Genomic DNA, 22,460 nt, shown 5'->3' with positions numbered 1-22,460 from the left:
CCTTCAGAGCAGGGAGTTTTTGTTTTTGTATACCCAGCACTTGAAACAGTGATTCACACATAGTAGGAAGCTTGATAAATGCTTCTTGATTAATTGATGAGCATTTCAAAGAACTAACATTTGTTAGATGCCCATTGGTAGGGGTAGAGAGAAACCCAGCTTAACTAAGACACGGTTCCTGCCTTTCCAGAGCTTGTAGTTTAGTAGAGAATTCTAAGAGGTGAGGAAGGAGCACTTTCTAAGGCAGAAGAAATAGTCTTTGGAAAGGCTTAGAGCCAGAAGGCAGAATATTAAATGGGAGAGCCATAAGTAGGTCAGTATTACTGGGCTACAGAATGTAAAGGGAAGGCATGTGCATTAGGTCTGGGAAGGTAGACCCCCAACCAGACTTTGAAGGGCTTTAAGTCTCCAGTAGAAGAATTTATATTGGATCTCAGATCCAGTAGAAAACCACTCGACCTTCTTGAGTAGGGGAATAATATGGTGAGATGGGTACTTCAGGGATATAGATAAACAATCCAAGCACTACATTGTTGATTGATTGATAAGCATTTACATTCACCCAGTTCCATAAGTCTTCTTTAAAGTTCCTCCAAGATCTACAGAGTTCTGTAAGTACCAACTTGGATGGTTCTATGGTCTCATCAAAATGGATGATAGTACATTCAATGACACAATACAATTACTGAAAGTCACATCCCATCCATCTGCATCACAGGAGGCAATACTCACACAGACAAAATCAGAAATCCTTCTAATATTGAAATAGTACCTTTAGGATTATGGGATTTAGAACTAGAAGATATGTACAGGATAACAGACGTAGAGTTTTACAGATCATATATCCCAACTCCTTGACTTTATAGATGAGCAGCTGAAGCCCAGATATATTGAATGTTATGTCCATGGTCAGGTGGTCATTTCTGACTCATTACTTGAAAATATCCATGTTTTATAAACATGGAATGTCTTTAAAGCCTTTGGCCTTTTTCATTCCTCGGTATTGGACTATATCTTCCAAATTTTTTTTTTCACTTTATCCTGTGCCCAGTTTTGTACCAAGTATGTGCAGATTTAGTTTAGAAGCTTTCCTCAATCTCTTTAAAGAATTTCTCTATTTTCTTATCTTCTACAACTGATATTACCACATAAATTGCAATTATTTTCATGATCTTTTAGCAAATGAATAATATTATGAGGACTGAGGCAGTCAGGTGGCACCATAGGGCAGAGGGGGCAGGGCCTAGAGTCAGGAAGACTCATCTTCCTGAGTGCAAATCTCACCTTAGACATTTACTAGTTCTGTGACCTTAGTCACTTAACCCTGTTTGCCTCAGTTTACTCATCTATAGAATGAGCTGGAAAAAGAAGTGTCAAACCACTCCAAATATCTGCCAAGAAAACCCCAAATGAGGTCACAAAGAATCAGGAATGACTGAAAAATGACTAACAACAAATTATGAGCAATGTCATACAAGATGACCAAATACCTGTGAAATGCTCTTTCTTCTTCTGTTTTTATAAGTGATAAAATTAAGATATATCCTTCATTTGCTTCTCTAAGGTGAACTTGTGAGCCACTCTTTGATTTAGGTACAACTCCCTTGTCTTCTGGCTTCATTATCGAGATTGATACAACTCACTTTTATTCATTGCATATCTCCTTATTAGTCCATGCACCACATTGAGAAGTCTAAGAGACTTCAGAGATTATGGAGAACAATCCCTTCCCTTTATAGATTTGGAAACTGAGATACAGAGAGGAAAGGGGACTTTCTCAATGTTATCAGCTATTAGCTTTTAGCTATAGTAAGAAGACCCAGGCCTTCTTCAAATCAAATGTGTTTGAATCCTTGCTCAGCTATTTATCTGTAACACTGGGAAATAATAATCACACTATTAGCCCAAGAAGATGAATATTGCTTTTAAACATTACCTTGTCAGTTATAGAGTAAAGATAAGTTAATCAACTGAGATCCTACTCCCACCTACAGATGTTGGACTCTTGCTACCTCTGATTGCCAAGGTTCTGAAGCCTTTGATAAATGTAAACCAGAGAGAAAAACTCTGAAGGCGTTGTCAAGGGCTGAGCTGTCTCTGGTATTTTCTTTGTCTAAGATTCGCAAGCAGAATACAGCACAGTCTTTCTCTGAAAGACTTCCCCCAGAGACACAAAAACATAGAGGATCCAAACAATGATATAAAGGCCAAGCCATCCAGGAAATGCCAATTGTTTACCCTCTTCTTCCATTCTCTCCAGAGGTGTCAGACCTGTGACTTGCAGGCTTCCTGAGGCCCACAAAACTCCTGAGTTTGGTCTGAAAAAGATTTAAATGTAATGGGGAAGCGTTTAACAAAATGAATAAAAATGCAATACAATATGATGTGGTTTTCTAAGTTGACATGCAATTATTTGAGTTGGATCCCAGTACTCCCCTAACTTTACTATAATGAGCTTTTGCTTGGGTCACCTCCTTTTCCTCTCATAAGACAATTAGCTCTTCAGCTACAGCATTAGACCTGGTTTAAAATTCCAGGTCGGATGTTCTGGGCATCTGTGTTTTTATGTGCTAGCAATGGGAGAAAGACCAGCTCCCTGCATAGGACCATTGACAGTAACTATTGTTTTCTATCTTGTTTCCCCTTAGTGAGGTAAATAACAACAAAATTATGATAGTTAGCATTTATTCAGGACTTTAAGGTTTGCAAAGTGCTTTACTAATATTATCTCATTTTATCCCCATCTGGGCGGTATCTCCATTGAAGAAACTGAGGCTGACGGGGATTAAGTGACTTCCCCAGGATCCCACGGCTAGTGAGTCTACAGATGGACATGAACTCAGGTCTTCTTGACTCCAGATCCAATACTAACCCCAACAGAAGACCAGTAGCACATGTACTGTATCAAAAAAAAAGTTTTAGTGTATTTTAAAGCTTCAATAAGTGATCAAATAAGCTATTTATTTTCTTAATAAGTTATTAAAGCTAAAAACCCACACTAAGACATTTTGGATATCCTATAGAAAACTCATGCCATGGTAGAAGTAAATTACCTGAAATACAAAGTCAATTGGAAGGGAGGAAATTGATAAAAAAAAAAAAAAACAGGAAAAGCATAGCCCCCATTACCAATCTGCTGCACAAATCACTTAGTGACTCTGCTAGTCTTAAAGAATAGGATACAAGAAGTCATCTGGGTTTATCCTTCATCCAATAAAAGAACTTTTTCAATAGCATTCCTGGCAAGTAGTCGCCTACCTTCCCCTTCAACAGATCCAATTCAAACACATGTAGTTCAATCAGTGTACTATTTCCCAAGGCAAATCTATTCCACTTTGGAATGGTGCTAACTGTTAGGGAAATCTGCCTGCCACAGAGCTAAAATCTACCTCCCTGTAACTTCATCAACCCACTGGTTCCAGCTGCCACAGACAATAACTAATTCCTTTTCTACCTGGAAAATAAAATAATAAACTTTTGTGTTATATGTGTTTAGGGGGAGATTTAATTGGCATTAAAATGAATTGAATGATTTAAAGACAAAAGTAAGAGTCAAAGAAAGAAACAATGAATTTGAAATCCATTCTTGTTTCATCTCTTCATGTCTTTGGCCATTGTTGTTCGCTTTAAGAAAACTACTCCTTCCTCATTAGCCAATAGGTTTCCTTTTCACAAAGGCAGCTTATGTTTTCAATGACGTAATAGCATGGACCTTCCAGGACTGGGCATTCATTAGTCGCTCATTTACTCTAGGAGTAATGCCCAGGAGGGTCAGTGCTTGCGCTCAGGCAATGCTGGTAATTGGTCATTCATTTATGGCAGACATTTTACTGAGATGCAACTAAGCCTTAAAAGGACATGTTCAAAGGATCAAGTGATCCTGGGCATTTGCGGTGCTCAGCTTTAATCTCAAATGAAAGAGGGAAAGGATAAGGAAGTTGCTAGGTGGTCAAAGTATCAAGTCCTAGAGGTCACTAGGTGGTGCAGTGAATAGAGCACCGGCCCTGGAGTCAGGTGGACCTGAGTTCAAATCCAGACTCAGACACATAACACTTACTAGCCGTGTGACCTTGGGCAAGTCACTTAACCCCAATTGCCTTCCAAAAAGAAAAAAAAAGTATCAAGTCCTTCTGTATTCAAGTTGATTATTTTACACGAAATCAAATCTTGTAGATGATGTTGTGGAGAGAATGCTGGATCGAGAGTCAGCAAGATCTGAGTTCAAATCCTACCTCAGACACTTGCTAGTTGAGAGATCCCAGGCCTCAGTTTCCTCATCTATAAAATGGTGGTGGTAATAATACAAAACACCTCTTGTCTTACAGGATTGTTGTGAAGATTAAATGAGATAATACATGTATGGTGCTTTGCAAATCTTAAAACACTATATAAATGCTAGCTATTGTGAAAAATAAATAGAAAATAAATGGTAAATTGATTAGGACTTGGATTACTCTATTTACATGAATTATTGTTATACCTTATGTACTGAAATTAATTTAAATCTAAACTAATATATTAAAAGGTAAAGTGAAGGTAATCCCAGAGGGAAGGAGCAGCATTAAAGAGAAGAGAGAAAGGTCTTTATTTGAGCTGAGACTCCAAGAAAGTCAGGGAAAGTAGGAGGCAGAGGTGAGGCATGAGGGAGAGCCTTTGAAAACCCCCAGAATCAGGAGATGGAGTGTGTTATGCAAGAAACAGCAAGGAAGCCAGTCACTGTATCATAGAGCACCCAGGATGGAATAAAGTATAAAAGGAATTGAATGTTGTCACCAAGCAGCCAGTCCCAGTACTAACATTGATTGTATGGATATGACCAGGGGCAGCTAGCTCAGTAGATAGCGTACTGGGCTGGGAATCAAGATTCATATTCCCGAGTTCAAATCTGTCCTCAGACACTTACTAGCTGTGTGACACTGGTCAAGTCACTTAACTATCTATAAAATGAACTGGAAAAGGAAATGGCAAACCACTCTGGTATCTTGGCCAAGAAAACCCCAAAATTCTGCCATAAAGAGCTGGCCATGATTGAAACAACAGAACGATAGTATGAATGTGACTGTTTGGTCTTTGGAAATGACACCCTCTCCCTCTTCTCCCATATTCAGTTACTTCTAATAGGGTTCTAACCTCCTGAGGGATTGTCCTGACTTGTCCTATTCTATAAACAGATATGGTTGTTATTTTAAGATGCAAATGATATTCCCAAAGAAAGCTGTCAATTTCCCCTAAAATACAGAGACACTATTCATGCAGTAAGTAACTTTCCTTTTCCATGAATTTTCTATGTCCTTGTCATTCCCCCCCAATATTACCAACAAAGCCATTTTCATATACACCAAGGACCTACTCTTTGTCACACTCATAAAGCCTCATTCAGCTGTACCCACAGGGAGCAAATAGAGGTCTTGTGCCAGAAAAGATGCAGAATGTCACAGCATGAACTTTCTGGGTCATAATGCTGGAGTGGCTTCATGAATCAAGTCTCAACAAATGATAACCAGAACAGAGACGACTTCAGTTTAAAATGGAAAGACATTTTGAGGTTATTTTCAGCCATTAAAGAAAAATTATTGATGTCTTCTGTTCCTTCTACTCTTCCTCAGCACTGAACCCTCCCTTGTAACAAATAAGATTAGTTAAGGAAAAAGGACAATTTTTGCATTTGGCAACATATATTGTCTCCACCTCTTGACCAAATTAGAGTGGGAGCACAGTCTATTTCTGTCATTTGTGAGTTTGTTAAAGGCAAGGGCTTTTTCATGCATGTGTCTTTTTATGTAGGACCTAACACACAACTTTTTGGTGAGGAGGGAGAGACTGAAATTTTAATTTCATCATGGAACACTAACAAGTAAACTCTCTACTAATGCAGAAAGAGTTTACTCTACAACTTATAGTCTTAGGGGGTTATCTAGGGAGGGTATTGAAGGACTAAGTGATTTCCCCAGAACCACTAAATCAGAATATGTCAGTGGAAGGCCTTAAACCTAAGTTTAAGGAACAGCGAGATGCAGTGCATAGGGCACTAGGCCTGGTGTCAGGAAGACCCAAGTTCAAATATAGCTTTAGACACAATATGGTATGACCCTGCGCAAGTCACTTAATCTTTGCCTCAGTTTCCTGAGCTATAAAATGGAGATAATAATAGCACCTACCTAGCAGGGTTGTTGTGAGACTCAAATGAGATAATATTTCAAAAGTGTTCACCACAGTGCTCAGCATTCAGTGGACAGAGCTCTAGTGAAAGCAGACCAGAGGAGCCTGGTGTTAAGCACTCTCCCCCATTACAAATATAAGCCATATAAATATCTATTTCCCCACCTAAGTCTTACAGAGTCCTAGGCTCGCTCTAGCTACTCTATATAATCTCTCACTTAAATAAATATTTTTGGAAACTAATGTTTATTGGGAGCATGTTTGGTTATGTGTTCTCTGGTAGGTACCAAGATTGGAGATTACAATTATTTAGAATTCAGATTTCTTTTAGTATTCTTTTCATTTCTGTCATTATAGGCATTGTGTGTGTGTATACACATACATATACATACACACACACACACACATACACACATATACCAAATAGGTCTCACCTCTAAACAACCATAAAATGGTTCCTCCAAACAAATTCTGGAACAGCAGAACCAGCAAAAAAAAGGGGGAGGGGGGATTAAACAATCTTTGAGCCTAAGAAACTTGGAAGATCAGCAGGAAAGGTTTGTCTCACTCAGGCAAAGGAAGCGCACAATCCAGGACAGGAAGCATCCCAGCAAGACAGCAGCGAGCCCCACGTCAGCAAACTAGTGGGAGATCCTGAGCGCCAGTGCAGGGGAACAGGCAAACACCAGCAGGCGGACAGACTCCAGCTCTGGGGACTAATATGCACTTCAGCGTAAGCCCGGGCAGACAGGCAGCCTCCTGCAGGCAGACCTTGTGCTTCAGCGTAGCACTGGGGAAATGCAGCAACACTACACTGGCCTCAGCGCACACCGCACACTAGTACTAAGACCGGCTCAGCGCCGGATGAGCTGCCAGACCCCTATGGTATCTAATAACACCCCCCTCCCCCCAGTGCAGCACCAGACACGAGGGTCTCCTGTGGACCTCAGGGCATGCCGCCCTTCGCACAAGAAGCCTAAGACCGCGCTCCTTCCATCCTGGGAGCAGGGCTCAAATTTAAAAGAAAGGGGGGAAGCCCGGGCGCCTCTTCTTGGCGCAGGCCCGCGTGCTCCTGCTCCTGCTTCTCTCGGGCCGGAGGCCGCGGGCTTCGCGCGGAGCGTGTGCGGCCTCCTGGGCCCTGGCGGGTCTACTGCGGCCTGGAGCGGGGGCGGCTGCTGCTGTCGGTCAGCTCCTTCTCGGCCACCACGGTGCAGCTCCCGCTGCTGCGCTCCCCGTTCTCGGCCCTGGAGCAGCAGCCCTCCCGGAGCTGCGGGGCCGAAGCAGCCGCTGGACGGCGGAGTGGACTTGGCGGAGGCGGTCATCCTGCAGTCCCGTGACCAGACCATACTCCTGACCCGGAGGGCCCCGAGCATGCACACCGCCCCCAACCTCTGGGTCCCTCCAGGTGGACACGTGGAACTGGACGAGGAGCTGCTGGATGGGGGGGGCGGGGGAGCACTTCGGGAGCTGTGAGAGGAGACAGGTCTGCAGCTGCCTCAAGGCCAGTACTCCTGGATCCCTCTGGGACTATGGGAGTCTGCCCATCCCCTCATGCTGAGCCAAGGCCACCCCAGATAGCACATTGTTCTCTACATACTGACTTCCCAGGAAACAGAGCAGCAGCTACAGGAACGAATCCAGCCCAACCAGGAAGAGGTGAGTTCCTATGCCTGAATGAAGCCAGATGTATTTGCGGCAGTGGCAGCCTCTGAAGATGGACCAGAGATGACCGAACCTCTCCTTCCACCCCTCCTGCCCTTTGTTCAGTTAGTGGAGCTTCAGGGAGATATGGCTCAAAGTCTGGACCTGCCTGTTTCTGTGTCGACTCTGCTTCGGAAGTCTCTGAACACAAGGAAGAATGAGAAGAGAGTCAGTATGGGAACCAAATTTGCTTTCAGTCTAGGGCTACAACATCTGAAGAGGTCCTCAAAGTTTCACACATACCCCTCCCCAAAGCCAGAATCAGAATAAAACTGGACATCAGATGCCAACCCTCCTCAGTACCATCAAGAAAGCCAAGTAGATGCCACACTCTCCATTTCCCTATGGACATACATAGGATTCACAACCTTTATTGTCGGTGAGAACATTGCTAACACTTTGGAAATATGAAATTAAATTAAAGCAAAAGTCATCAAAGAGGGAAGGGGGGACTGAATGTCTCCTCCTCCAAAGGTGAAGAATGAGTTCCACGACCATAACTCTAAGACTATGGATTCCACTGGAAACTCAGATCCCAGAATAGGAGGCCTTGGGGAATCGTCAGCAACTTAAATATGTGTGTGTGTGTGTGTATGTGTGTGTGTGTATATATATATATGTATATATATGTGTGTGTGTATATATATACATACATATATGTTTCTATATATAAATAGAGAACCAGGCTACAGGACAAAACCCTGTCTTTTCCCATCCCAAATCTTAGAGAGCCAGAGAAAGTAGAGCTCCTTATCTCATCCTCAGTCAGACTGAAAGGAGAAAGGGTCATCTTTGGAGTGTTTTGGTTTTTCTCATTTATGTACAAAAAGTTGCAAGTGAAAATAGAGATCTCGGGCCTTAAAAAAAAAAAAAGAAAGAGGGGAAAGGACAAAAAAAAAGATAAAAAAAAATCTGATCATAGAAAGTTATTATATAACAGGGAAGATCAAGGCACAAACTCAAAAGAGGATAACAATGGCAAAATGCCTGTAGGCAAAGTCCTGAACAAAAACAGGAAATTGTCTTGAGCCCAGAAAGAACTCACAGAAGAACTCAAAATGGAGCTTAAAAACCATATAAGAGAGGTAAAAGAAAAACTGGGAACAGAAATGAGAGTGGTGCAAGAGAATTATAAAAAAAAAAAAGATCAATAGCTTAGAAAAGAAAAACAACTCCTTATAAAGTAAAATTGACCAAAAGAAAAAAGAAGTGCAAAAATCAACGGAAGAAAAAAAAAACTCCTTAAAAAGTACAATTGAACATACGGAAAAGGAAGTACAAAAGCTAACTGAGGAAAACAACACCTTAAAAGTTAGAATTATGCACCTGGAAGCAAATGACTATGAGATATCAAGAATCAATCAAAGAAATTCGAAAGAATGAAAAAAATAGAAGAAAATGTAAAATATATCATTCGCACAACAACTGACCTGTAAAATAGATCCAGGAGAGACGATATCAGACTCATTGGGCTATCTGAAAGCCATAATCAAAAGGAGATCCTGGACAGTATGTTTCAAGAAGTTATCAAGGAAAATGGCTCTGACATCCTAGAACCAGAAGGCAAAATAGGCATTGAAAGAATCTACCGATCACTTCAGAAAAGAGATCTCAAAATACAAACTCCAAGGAACATTATAGCCATGAATCAGAACTATCAGATCAAAGAAAAATACTGCAAGTGGCCAGAAAGAAACAATTCAAATATCAAGGAACCACAATCAGGATTACACAGGTCATAGCAGCTGCAACATTTAAGGGATTGGAGGTCAATTGAACATGATATTCTAGAAGGCAAAAGAACTAGGGCTACAACCAAGAATTACCTACCTAGTGAAATTAAGCATAATACTTCAAGGGACAAATGGCCACCTAATGAAATGGAAGGATTTCAAACTTTCATAAGGAGAAGACCAGAACTGAACAAAAAAATTTGTTCTCCAATATCAAGATCCAAGAAAGGGAAAAGAAAATGAAAGGGATTCAACAGAGCTGAACTGTTTACATCTCTACATGGGAAGATGAACCTTGGAATTTTAAAAAATTATACCACTAATGGTACAGCTAGAAGGAATATACATAGAAAGAAGACATGGGTATAAGGTGAATTTGAGGGAATGACATAAAAAATTAATGGTTAAGAAAGAAGAGTACACTGGGTGTAGAAAGAAGGGAGAAGAAGAATAGGGCAAATTATTTCCCATGAAGAAGTGCAAAAAACCTATTACAGTGGAGAGGAAGATGGGAGGGTGGGCAATGGGCATCACTTAAACCTTACTCTCATCAGTATTGGATCAAAGAGGGAATAATAAACACAATTAGTTGAATATAGAAATCTCTCTTACCTGACAGGAAAGTAGGATGGGAAGAGACTAATTTAAGATGGATGGGGACTGACAGAAGAGAGACCAGACAGGGGGAGGTATTAGGCAGAAGTAAAACACTGACGAGGAGGGAAAGGGTAAAAGGAGAGAGTCCATAAAATGGAAGAGGATAGCAGAATGGATAAAAACCTATAATTCTACAATACATTGTTCACAAGAAACACAGTGATGCAAAGAGAGACGCACAGAGTAAAGGTAAGGGGTCAAAGCAGAAGCTATTATGCTTCAGCTGAAGTAAAAAAAAAAAAAGTAGGGGTAACAATAGTAAGTTCGGACAAAGCAAAAGCAAAAAGAGACCTAATTAAAAGAGATACGGAAGAAGGTGCCACAGACAATGAAGTAATATCAATACTAAAGAGATATGCACCAAGTGGTATAGGATCCAGATTCTTAAAGAATTTAAGTGAGTTGCAAGAAGAAAAAGACAGCAAAACTACAGTAGTGGGGGATCTTAAACATCCTCTCTCAGAACTAATAATTTCAACCAAAAAATAAACAAGAAGAAACTATGGAGGTGAATAGAATATTGGAAGAGTTAGACATGAAAGACATTAGGAGAAAACTAAATGGGAACAGAAAGGAATATATCTTTTTCTCAGCAGCATATACTACCTACACAAAAATTAACCATGTATTAGGTCATAAAAGACTCAAAATCAAATATAGATAGGCAGAAATGCTAAATACCTTCTTTTCAGATCACAATGCAATAAAATTTACATTCAGCAAAGGACAGTGGAAAGATAGAATTAAAGTTAATTGGAAACTAAATAATCTAATCCTAAAGAATAAGTGGGTCAAAGAACAAATCATAGAAGCAATAAATAATTTCATTAAAGAGAATGACAACAATGAGACAACACTCCAAAATTTATGGGATGCCAAAGTAATACGTAGGCAAAATTTTGTTTTTCTTAATTCTTACATCAAAAAAAAAAATAGAGAAAGAACAGATCAGTGAATTGGATGTGCAACTATGAAGAACTAGAATAAAAGCAAATTAATAATCCCCAATTGAGTATCACATTGGAAATCCTGAAAGTCAAAGGTGAGATTAATAAAATTGAAAGTTAAAAATAACTAGCTAATAAATAAAATGAGGAGCTGGTTTCATGAAAAAAAAACCACCAATAAGATAGATAAATCATCGGTTAATTTGATTTTATAAAAAAAAGAAAGAAAACCAAATAACCAGTATAAAAAAGAAATGAAAAGGGTGAAATGACCACCAATGAAGAAAAAAATGAAAGCAATCATTGGGAAATATTTTGCCCAATTATATGCCAATAAATCTGATAATCTGAGCAAAATTGATGAATATTTATGAAAATATACATTACATAGATTAACAGATAAGGAAGTAGAATGTCTAAATAACCCCATCTTAGAAAAATAAATTGAATAAGCCATTAATGAACTCCTTAAGAAAAAATCTCCAGGGTCACATGGGTTCAAAAGTAAATTCTACCAAACATTTAAAAAACAATTAATTCCAAAACTACATAAATCATTTTTAAAAATAGGAGTCCTACCAAATTTTTATAACACAAATGTGATTCCAATCCCTAAACCAGAAAGACCCAAAACAGAGAAAGAAAATTATAGACCAATTTCCCTAATCAACATTGATGCAAAAATTTTGAACAAAATACTAGCAAGGTGATTATAGCAATATATTACAAAGATTATACACTATGACCAGTTGGAATTTATACCAGGAATGCAGGTTTGGTTCAATATTAGGAAAACTACTAGCATAATTGGCCATATCAATAACAAAACCAAAATAATCATTTTATTATCCTAATAGATGCTGAAAAAGCTTTTGACAAAGTACAGCACACATAGCTATTAAAAACGCTAGAGAGCATAGAAATAAAGGGAGTTTTCCTTAAAATCATAAGCAATGTCTATCTAAAGACATCAGCAAGCATTATCTGTAATGGGGATAAGCTAGAAGATTAAGATTAAGATCAGGAGTGAAGCAAGGATGCCATTATCACCACTATTATTCAATATAGTATTAGAAATATTAGCTATAGCAAAAAGAGGAAAAAAATGGAAAGAATTAGAACGGGCAATGAGGAAACAAATCTATCACTCTTTGCAGATGATATGATGGTGCACATAGAGAACCCTATGCAGGGTTGGGTAACTTGTGGCCTCAAGGCCACATGTGGCCCTCTAGGTCATCAAGTGTGACCCTTTGACTGAATCCAAACTTCACAGAATAAATGCCTTTATTAAAAGGATATGTGATCTCAAACTATGTCATAAAGCAGTAATCATCAAAACTATCTGGTAGTGGCTAAAAATTACAGTGATGGATGAGTGGAATACATTAGGTATATAGACACAGTAATAAATGAGCATAGTAACCTAGTGTTTGAGAAACCCAAAGACCCTCGGGGCCATTAGAATAAGGACTCACTATTTCACAAAAACAACTGGGAAAACTGAAAAATAATAGGGCACAAGCCAGGTGTGTAGACCAGCGTCTCACACCATATAGATAAGGTGAAAATGGGTACATGATTTAGACATAAAGGATGATGTTATGATAAGGAATCGAGAAGAGGAAGGAATAGTCTACCTGTCAGAACTATGGAGAAGGGAAGAATTCATGACCAAACAGAAAGTAGAGAACATTATGAAATGTAAAATAGATAGTTCTTATTATGTTAAGTTAAAACCCTTTTACACAAAAATCCCCAATGCAATCACCAATAGAAAGAAAGCAAAAGCTGTGAAATAATCTTTATAGCATGTCTCTGATAAAGGCCTCATTTCTCAATTATATGGACAACAAAGTCAAATTTATAAGAATACAAGCCATTCCCCAATTGATAAACAGTCAAAAGATATGAATGGGCAGTTTTCAGACGAAGAAATCAAAGCTATCTATAAGTATATGAAAAAGTATTCTAAATCACTTGCAAATTAAAACAACTCTTAGGTACCTCCTTATATCTATCAGATTGGCTAATATGACAAAAAAGGAAAACTATAAATTTTGGTGAAGATATGGAAAAATTGAGACACATGCATAGTTATTGTCAGAGTTGTGAACTGATTCAGCCATTCTGGAGGGCAATTTGGAACTATGCCCCAAGGACAACCAAACTGTACATACCCTTTGATCCAGCAGTACCACTGCTAGGTCTGTATCCCAAAGAGATCATAAAAAAGGAAAAGGACCTACATGTACAAAAAATATTTATAGTGACCATTTTCCTGGTGGCAAAATATTGAAAACTGATGGGGTGCCCATCAACTGGGGAATGGCTGAACAAACTGGTATATGAATGTAATGGAATACTATTGTGCAATAAGAAATGATGAACAGACAGATTTCAGAAAAACCTGGAAAGACTTGTAGGAACTGATGCAAAGTGAAATGAACAGAACCAGGAAACCATTGTATACAGTATCAGAACATTGTGTGATGATCAGCTATGAAGGATTTAGCTCTTCTCAACAGCAAAATTATCCAAGACAAGTACAAAGTACTCAAGAAGGAAAATGCTATCCATATCCAGATAAAGAACTCATGGACTCTGAATGCAGATCAAAGCAATGTTTTTTCACTCACTTTATTCTTTTTTGTGTTTTTCCCCTTTTTGCTCTTCTTTCAGAACTGTGACTGATATGGAAATGTTTTATATGATAGCAAATGTATAATTTTAGCAAATTGCCTACCATTTTTGGAAGGGGAGGGAGAAAAATTTTGAATTTAAAATCATATAAAAATGAATGCCTAAAATTGTCTTGACATTAATTGGGAAAAAAAATAAAATACTATTGTATTTCTTTAAAAAAAAAGATGAAGCATTTGATAGGACTTTTTAGTTAGTGTTTCACTTTTACCTTGGCTCTGCACAGTCTGGACAAATCCTCCTAGCTCTCTGGTGTCTGGTAAGGCAGGCCAGAGGTTGGCTCATCCTCTGGGTAGTCGTTTTCCTTGAAGAGTTATGCATTTGTCAAAGGCTCCTCCTTAAGTGGCGCTGACATTAGCTAAGGACCTTAGTTAACTTCCAACCTCCTGAAATCACAAGATTGCATCTAAGGCTAAAATTCCCATCTCAGGATCACTGCTCAGTCAGTGACATTCAGGAAACAAATACAAATAAAAGATGCAGCCAATGTCCTAATCAGTCTTTCCTAAGGCAACAGGAGCTTTAACTGCCATGTGTTTAGAGTCTAATATCTGCCAAGGTTATTGAAGGCACCAGACACAACCCTCATTCCCAGAAAGAAACTTGAGGATCCCTGACATAAAAAGATAGAGGTTTAGGAAGTTGCCTTTAATGTGCACAGAGAGGATCATTCCACCTCGCTTTGTGGTCAAAATGTTCTGCCACAGTATCCCCCACTTCAGCCATGATAGAGTAGAAACTAAGGCACTACCCCATTATCAAAGTGATCAGCCCTTCAACTATGTGCCTCCTGTTTTCCCAGAAGTGGTCAGGCTTAGCATTCCATGAAGGGAGTTCTAGAAAATGCAGACCAGAAGAGATTGCTGTTAATCCCTCCGCCTGCCCCAATTACAAATATGAGGAACTAATATTGAATCAATCTCTGAAGTTTACTGAGAAAAGGTATGACATGATTAGAATCATGCTTTAGAAAAAAAATCACCTTGGGAGCTGAGTGGAGTATGGATTAAGATGGAGAAAGATTTGTGGAAGGGAGTCTAGATAGAAAGTAATTCAGGTATGAGGTGATGGCATGAACTAAGGCTGTGGGTGTGTAAGTAGAGAGTAGAGGTAGAAATGACAAGATCTGGTAATAAATTGGCTATGTAAAATGAATGATACCAAGGTGGGGAGTCTTGGTGACTGGAAGGCTGGTGATGTCCTTGACAGTAAAGGTAAGATCCAAAAAGGAGAGGAATTAGGAGGCAAGATGATAGGTTCTGATTTAGACATGGTGGGGGGAAGGGTGAGATATTAAAAGAATTCTGGTCTCTGAGCAAGGAGAATTAGGTAAAAACCCCAATTCTGATACTTAGCTCTCATGACTCTGGGACAGACACTTCACCCTCTAAATTTTATCTGTTGAATCAGATATTGGATCTTCCTGACAGGTTGACTCAATGATATGGCCTGGGCTGTCATTGCCTTAATATCATCCCTTTCTTGGACTGAAACTATGGAAACATGGATTACAGCCCTAATTATGCCACTTACTTAACTGCATGACCTTGGGACACTTGCCCTCTGGGTTTGCTTAACTTACCTAAAAAGTGAGGGTATTGACATGTATTATCCAACATCTAGCGATGAGGTCCTTTTCACAGTGGTACACTGCAAAGAAGACTGGGCCAAGAATCAAAGCACCGCCTAGTTCTGGGACTGCTTCTTATTACATATGTTACCTTGGAAAAGTTATTTAAGCTGTAGGAGCCTCAGTCTCTTCATTTGAAAAATGAAGACCCAAGACTAGATGATTTAATATTTATGAATGACTCTACTAAAAAGAAAAAAAAATTTCTGAAGATGAATTATATCAAATCAATTCATTTTAATTCAGCTGCTTTTTCTCTCATTGGAAGTTTAGAAATGTATTTTTTTCTTTTCACTAAAAAAAGGCATCTTAAGCTGCCTCCTTGTGAGGTGATCTTTAGGACACAGATATGACCCAACAGCTCTTGCTTAATCAGTTTTCTCTTGCAAAGTTTGCTGTCTTCCCTAAAAATAACAATTACTTAAGCAATAAAATGAAGGAATGTTGGAGTACAAGGAACTTCTGAGTTCATGCAGTCCAACTCCCCCATTTTACTAATGGAGTGATTATCTCACCTCAATTAGGAATCAATTACTTTTAAATCTTCTCTCTCTTCTACTTTTATCTATCATTGGAGTAATTTCAATTAGTCTTTACTGCTTCTACAATTTATAGCTGCTACCATCTAACAATTAAGCAGAGGAATTAACAACTTTCTTGTCTTTTTTTTTCCCTTTCATTATTTATCTACTTTAAATTAATGAGGACTTTCACCTCACCACCCAAATGCCTTATAAGAAACTACAGCTTTTATTTCTGTCTTCTTCTCTTTATTCTTATGGGAAAATGCTTTGCCCAAGGAGAGATTCTTTAATTTGGACTCCTCACTAGCATTCTTTTCTCTGACTTATTTTTCATTATTTCCTTTGGAAAAAAAGTTGATCATAGTGGCCCTTGCTGTCTAAGACCTGGTGACTTGGCATAGAAAGCATACTAAAAACTGAGATCTTGATTCAAAGAACCTAAAGTTTGAAAGTCATGACATAGAACAGTAGAAGTAGTTAGTGAAGGAGACTTTTCCCGTCTGCTGTAGCACCAGCTGGGGGTCCTCCTGGCTTGGTTTTACATTCTCACTATTGGACTTTCACATTTGGACTGCCAAATGTATTCCCTTTTTTTAGTCGTTTTACTTGTGTCCTACCCTTCAAGACCCCATTTTGCGGTTTTCTTTGCCAAGATATTGCAGTGGTTTGCCATTTTCTTCTCCAGCTCATTTCACAGATGAGGAAACTGAGGCAGATAGGGTTAAGTGACTTGTCTAGGGTCATTCAGCTAATAAGCTTCTAGGTCAGTTTTGAACTCAGGTCTTCCTGACACCAGACCTAGTGTTCTATCCCCTGAAATACCTAGCTGCCTCTTTTGTTCCCTTTTAATCATACCTAAGAGAAAACCAATACAAAGTCAAAGGCTCATGGACCATATCTTTGATATTTAATTCATTGGTGATCTCCTTGATGTGGTCCTGATGAGGGACAGGATCCCAATAGGTTCAGCAGGAATCCTGATCTCATCCAAGACCAGGAAACCTGCAAGGGCATCTGGAAAGAATTCAGCTCAGCCTTGCTTGGAGTTAGAGTTGTAGAAGTTTATTGTTACGCCATTACAGCGGGCAAGAGTCCTTTAGGGGACCTGCAAGTGAGAGGGGTACATGCTTTTACCTTTATAGGGTAGGGCTGCCATTGTCAGGGCCTGACCTGATGGGAGGGGCCTCAGTGCATAGACAAAGGTCAGAGCTGACCAAGAGGAGAATGTGAATAGATAGTTTAGATAAGATTTGGGCCAGGTCAAGGAGACAAAAGGCAAGGACAAAGGAGGGTGTGGGCCAGGCCTGGGAAGAAATGAAGAGATTAAGTAAGAACAAAAGGGGTCACAGGGTGTTGCCTTGGTGGAGTGTGGGATAGGGAGAAGGGGCAGAGCTCAAGGATGGGAAAGGACAAATTCCAACTGAACAGACTGGTTTTACAAGTTGGTTTGACCTAGACCCCAGGTACCCCATCAGTCCTCCCCAGTGCAGCTCACACCATACCTCATATACTATGGAATTCTTGTGCTTGTCTTTCTGTAATTCCTCCAAAGAGCTCTTCTCCTTGTTCCTTGGGTAAGAGCACATCAGTTAGGGGCCTAATCGCCTATTCCTGATTCTAGCTATATTGACTAACTTGCCTTTAGATGTCCTGGATGATATGTATTTTTGCCTATGTAGCATACACAGCAATCTACTTATACCTCTGTTTTTTGCACTTGCCTTGCGTTGCAATTTGGATTCTTATGATTATGGTGCCCCATGGTTTGTACCCATACAGAATCACCAGAGCAAACTTATGATAAAATACTTAGATTCTCTGACATCAAGTAGCTCAGGCCCAGATCCTCAAGCATGATCCAACCTAAGGTCTTTCCATTCAATTTTGCTCTCAGCTCACTTCTTTGCTGTAGTTCTGGACCAAGATAAATGTGCTGATATCATTACATAGACCTTTTATATCCATGCAAGAATAGGAATATGGATAGGAATTAACCTAGAGCATACTTGGTTAAGATAACTCTGTCTACCAATTCAGGTTGGTGCTATTTCTGCAACTTAGATAATGGAGATATTGTGTGACTTGCCCAAGGTTGCATTGCTAGTACATGTCAGAAGTGATACTTGGACCCAGTTCTTTTTGACTCCATGAAGAATAATAAGTAATATTCTAGTAAATCAGTTATAATTTAATCAATAACATTGTATGATTTTACCCATAATGAAATAAAATATACTCTAATATTTCAGCTGTATAATAGTATACCTAGATTTTTATTTCATCCAGACATTGATGGGGTACCTGGGGTCTAGATCAATTTGTGAAACCAACTTGTAAAACCAGTCTGTTCAGTTGTAACTGCAATTTGTTCTTTCCCATCCTTGAGCTCTGCCCCTTCTCCCTATCCCACACTCCACCTAGGCAACACCCTGTGACCCCTTTTGTTCTTACTTAATCTCTTCATTTCTTCTGGGCCTGGCCCACACCCTCCTTTGTCCTTGCCTTTTGTCTCCTTCAACCTGGCCCAAATCTTATCTAAACTATCTATTCACATTCTCCTCTTGGTCAGCTCTGACCTTTGTCTATGCACTGAGGCCCCTCTGATCAGCCCTGACAATGGCAGCCCTACCATTTAAAGGTAAAAGCATGTACCCCTCTCACTTGCAGGTCCCCTAAAGGACTCTTGCCAGCTTCTCATAGAAGAGTAACAATAAACTTCTACAACCCTCACTCCAATTAAGCCTGAGACCTTGAATTCTTTCCAGAAGGTATTACAGGTTTTCTGGTCTTAGATAAGATCATAATTCCTGCTGAACCTATTGGGATCCCGTACCCCATCAACATAAGGTGCTTCTAGAGAAGTGGTGGAAATTAACATGTCTAGAATTTTTTCCTAATAAGAGAAAGGGTAGATTTGACCTGTAATTTAATCACTGAATACAACTCATGGTGGGAAAAAATCCATGCCAATGAAACTCTTCTGAATCTTATTGTCTTAGAGAGTTGCCTGAGACAGTGAAAAATTAAATGACTCCCCTGACTTCACACAGCCAGTGTGTGTCCTTGACAAGACTTGAACTCAAGTTGTCTTCATTCCAAACCAGATCTCTCAACCAAATTGGTCTACCTCTGGCCTAGGGTAGAGATGGGGTTTATTTATTGGACACAAACCTCTTTTTCCACTTACCCTATTTATCATTTCCATTGTTCCCTTGTGATGTGGCCTAATTGGCAGGGCAAACTAGGGAATTCTGCCCATATTGGAAGTCAGAGTACAGTTATTGCCTAACTCTGAAAACATTAACAAAGGGAAGAAAGGAATGCCCCTTATAACACCAATTCCCTTCTGAATAGTCCACATGAAGACTAGCTCAAACTAATCTTGCCCAAACTATCTAGCATAAAATTCAATACATTTCAAATCTTCTGCTGACCTTTCCCATTCCATAATTATTTATTGAACTTTTACCAGAAAGGAAATATAAGATTGGAATTTTTTATTTCAATCTAAATATCAGCAGAAGAGGCTATTCTTTCCTCAACTACTTTTTAAAAATCTTTCTGTAAATTGGGAATCTCTCATGGATTAGAATGCAATAATCTTCCAGGGGATGTAGATGATTTTTGGGTCTTTGCTCAATTCTGCTCCCAATTTTGAGTATAAATCAAATCAAAACAGTTAAAGTTTTCATCATGTCATTAAAAAATTCTTATAGACTCTTGATGTACCTATATGTAAAGATACAAATTTTATTGCTTTTGTTCAAATACTATTAAGAGACTTTCAGAGCAACTACATAAAATAAGGTCTTATAAAAAAAAAGTTAGCCAATTACAGAGCATAAGAATAAATGTGAAGAGTCAACCAATCATCATGTCATTTAAAGTGAAGCTTCAGTTATAAGAAATGAATAAAACTGGAAAAGGGCCAACCAATGTGATCATTTTAAAAAGAAGAGAAATGGTTATTTCTTTCATATATTAATAACCAATTATTGAATTAAGACCAAGTTCCCCCCCCAAAAAAGATTCTCTCTTTTGTCAAGCAGGTGATATGAAAATTGCTAAGGCTCTTTGATCAAGAGTTGGGTGCCCAGGGTCACATACCTCAAGACCTTCATTGGAATATAGGCCAACTCCTCATTGTAATATTCATTCTCTTTCACAACTTGGTAACCAATCAGAATTGATTGCCACCCTCAGGAACAATCACTCTTCCTAGGGCATATAAACTGTAAGCCCACCATTGTGATATTTGGGAGTGTTACTTACCTCTTCTATTAATAACATGCTAGCATTATTAATAAAATTATTAATTAACCAGAAACTATGTCTCTTAAACTTTTAAATGTCAGAAGAGGAAGAAGATTAATTCTTCAAACAGTAAACCAGTGAGCTTGACTCCTATTACTGACAAATTTGGGGAATTTATTCTTAAAGCACCTCCACCAAAGCACCACTCTGATGTCTCATTTTGATGTGGTGACCCTGGATTCTTGAAAGTTGTGCCAAGTTCTACTAAGCTGGAAAAAACTTTGAGAATAAACCTAGTGAGAGACTGTATGTCTGTAGCTAAGGACTGTTCTATTTCAACTTCATCACAAGGTTGATTTAAAAAAAAAATCTGAGGCCACATGTTAAATCACACAATTTGTTAAAAGGATATAGAGAGCACAAGGCATTGCTGGGCTTATTACTTTAATAATAAGAAAGCATCTGACTCAGGAGAGCATATCACAGCCTTACAGGATTTCCCTAATAAGGTGCCTCCCATGCATATATTACTATGTGAGAGATTGAATAATTGAGATAATTTTAATTATTTTACTGTCACTGTGCCAATCAGTCTTCAGAATACTGCTGGTCCTCTGAAATAAAATCATAACTACTACCCAAATTTCAATGTAACTATTCGCAAAGGAAAAACTAAATGGAGGAGAGTATCTATCATCTAAAAAGTAGCATACAGTTGTATATGTAGAGCATTAACTTAGTCCATAAGTACATATATCTTGGACAAGCATAGTACATGGACAATTAAGTTGTTCCGGAACCAAATAGAATGAAGAAAAATTGGCCTGGGTTCATTTTCTATGATGAAAATTCACCTTTTCAAGTATCAATATTCTTTCAGGGATACTTTACAGCTAAAAACATTGGCCACAATTTCCAAAGAATTAAAGCTGCAATGGAAAATGTATATGATCTATGATTATTTTCATTCAAGAAATAAAATGGAATGTTATTGGAAATAATTTGGAAAATGCATATGATCTATGATTATTGATATTCAAGAACTAACATAAATTATATTATCCAAGAAATGTATGATCAGAAATAGATTATGACAATTAACAAGACAAAATGAAATAGATGGACAGTCCAACTATTGCACTGGTACTCAAAGAAAGGTAAAAGTTTAGAGGAAGACCTTGAGAGTATTAGAGGGTTATGGGAGAACATGGACAAGAAGAGCAAAGAATGAGAAGTTGTATATGGGTTTCAGTATGCACCACTGGAGTGAGAGTCATATCAGAGAGCCATGAATATATTGAGATGTTGAATTATGATACATCAAAAAAGAGGCTGGTCATGGCAATATATTATAAAGGGCATATTTGTATTCAAACAGCTATTATTACTTCGTGGAATCATAATATATAGGATCTACCCAAATCATGAATCTTCTCTGGCCATTGTCCATCTAGTCAAAATTTTAACATCTCAGTTAACCCAACAATTTTTAGATGACTCTCAGCATTACACAATTTTTTCTTATGTTGACTTGAAAATTGTGCTTGTAAGTTCTATTAGTTGCTCCTATGTTTGTGCTAAAGCATCAAATAAAATAAATCTAATCTTTTACACTCAATCTATCATGTATATATGTTTATATGTATATATATATATATACATATATATATATATATATAAATATCTCTCACTATCTTCTATTCTCCTTTTTTTTTTTAAGACTAAACATTTCTTGGTCTTTCAGTTGACCCTCCCTCATATAAATTTGTTTCAAGTTCCTTTACCATTTCATTCAGTCTATTTTGTTTGCAACCAGTTTATCATTGTGCAATGGAAAGAAAAAGCTCTGATTTCAAATCCTACCTGTGACACTGTAATAGCAAGCACAGAAGCACTTTGTTTCAACTATTGAATTAACACCTTGTTTCAGTTCAAGTTTCTTTTGAGCCTTGTATCAAGTCTGTTAAGAAACAGAACATGTAAATGCCACAACTTGTGAACCCTAGAATTCATGAACTCCTGCAACAGGAAGGGGAGGAGCTAATGACCACATATAAGGAGAATTAATAGGCTAGAGATGGCAGAACTGAGAAGAGGACTTTTGTGGTGGCAGTCAAGAAGGAGGAAACTTGTAGTATCCAGGAACTCTGTT

The 22,460-nt window shown here is 38.5% G+C and overlaps 1 pseudogene; it reads left to right on the top strand.

The window, feature by feature from the left end:
• Positions 1–5,968: 5,968 nt before the first annotated feature.
• Positions 5,969–8,431, top strand: LOC138170894 (nucleoside diphosphate-linked moiety X motif 17-like; annotated as a pseudogene).
• The last annotated feature ends 14,029 nt before the right edge of the window (positions 8,432–22,460 follow it).

This window comes from Petaurus breviceps, unplaced genomic scaffold, assembly GCF_028583685.1.
Source record: "Petaurus breviceps papuanus isolate PSGF00001 unplaced genomic scaffold, PetGlider_PUasm1.0 126, whole genome shotgun sequence".
NCBI classification, from domain to species: Eukaryota; Metazoa; Chordata; class Mammalia; order Diprotodontia; family Petauridae; genus Petaurus; species Petaurus breviceps.
This window is presented reverse-complemented; position numbering and strand designations above follow the sequence as displayed.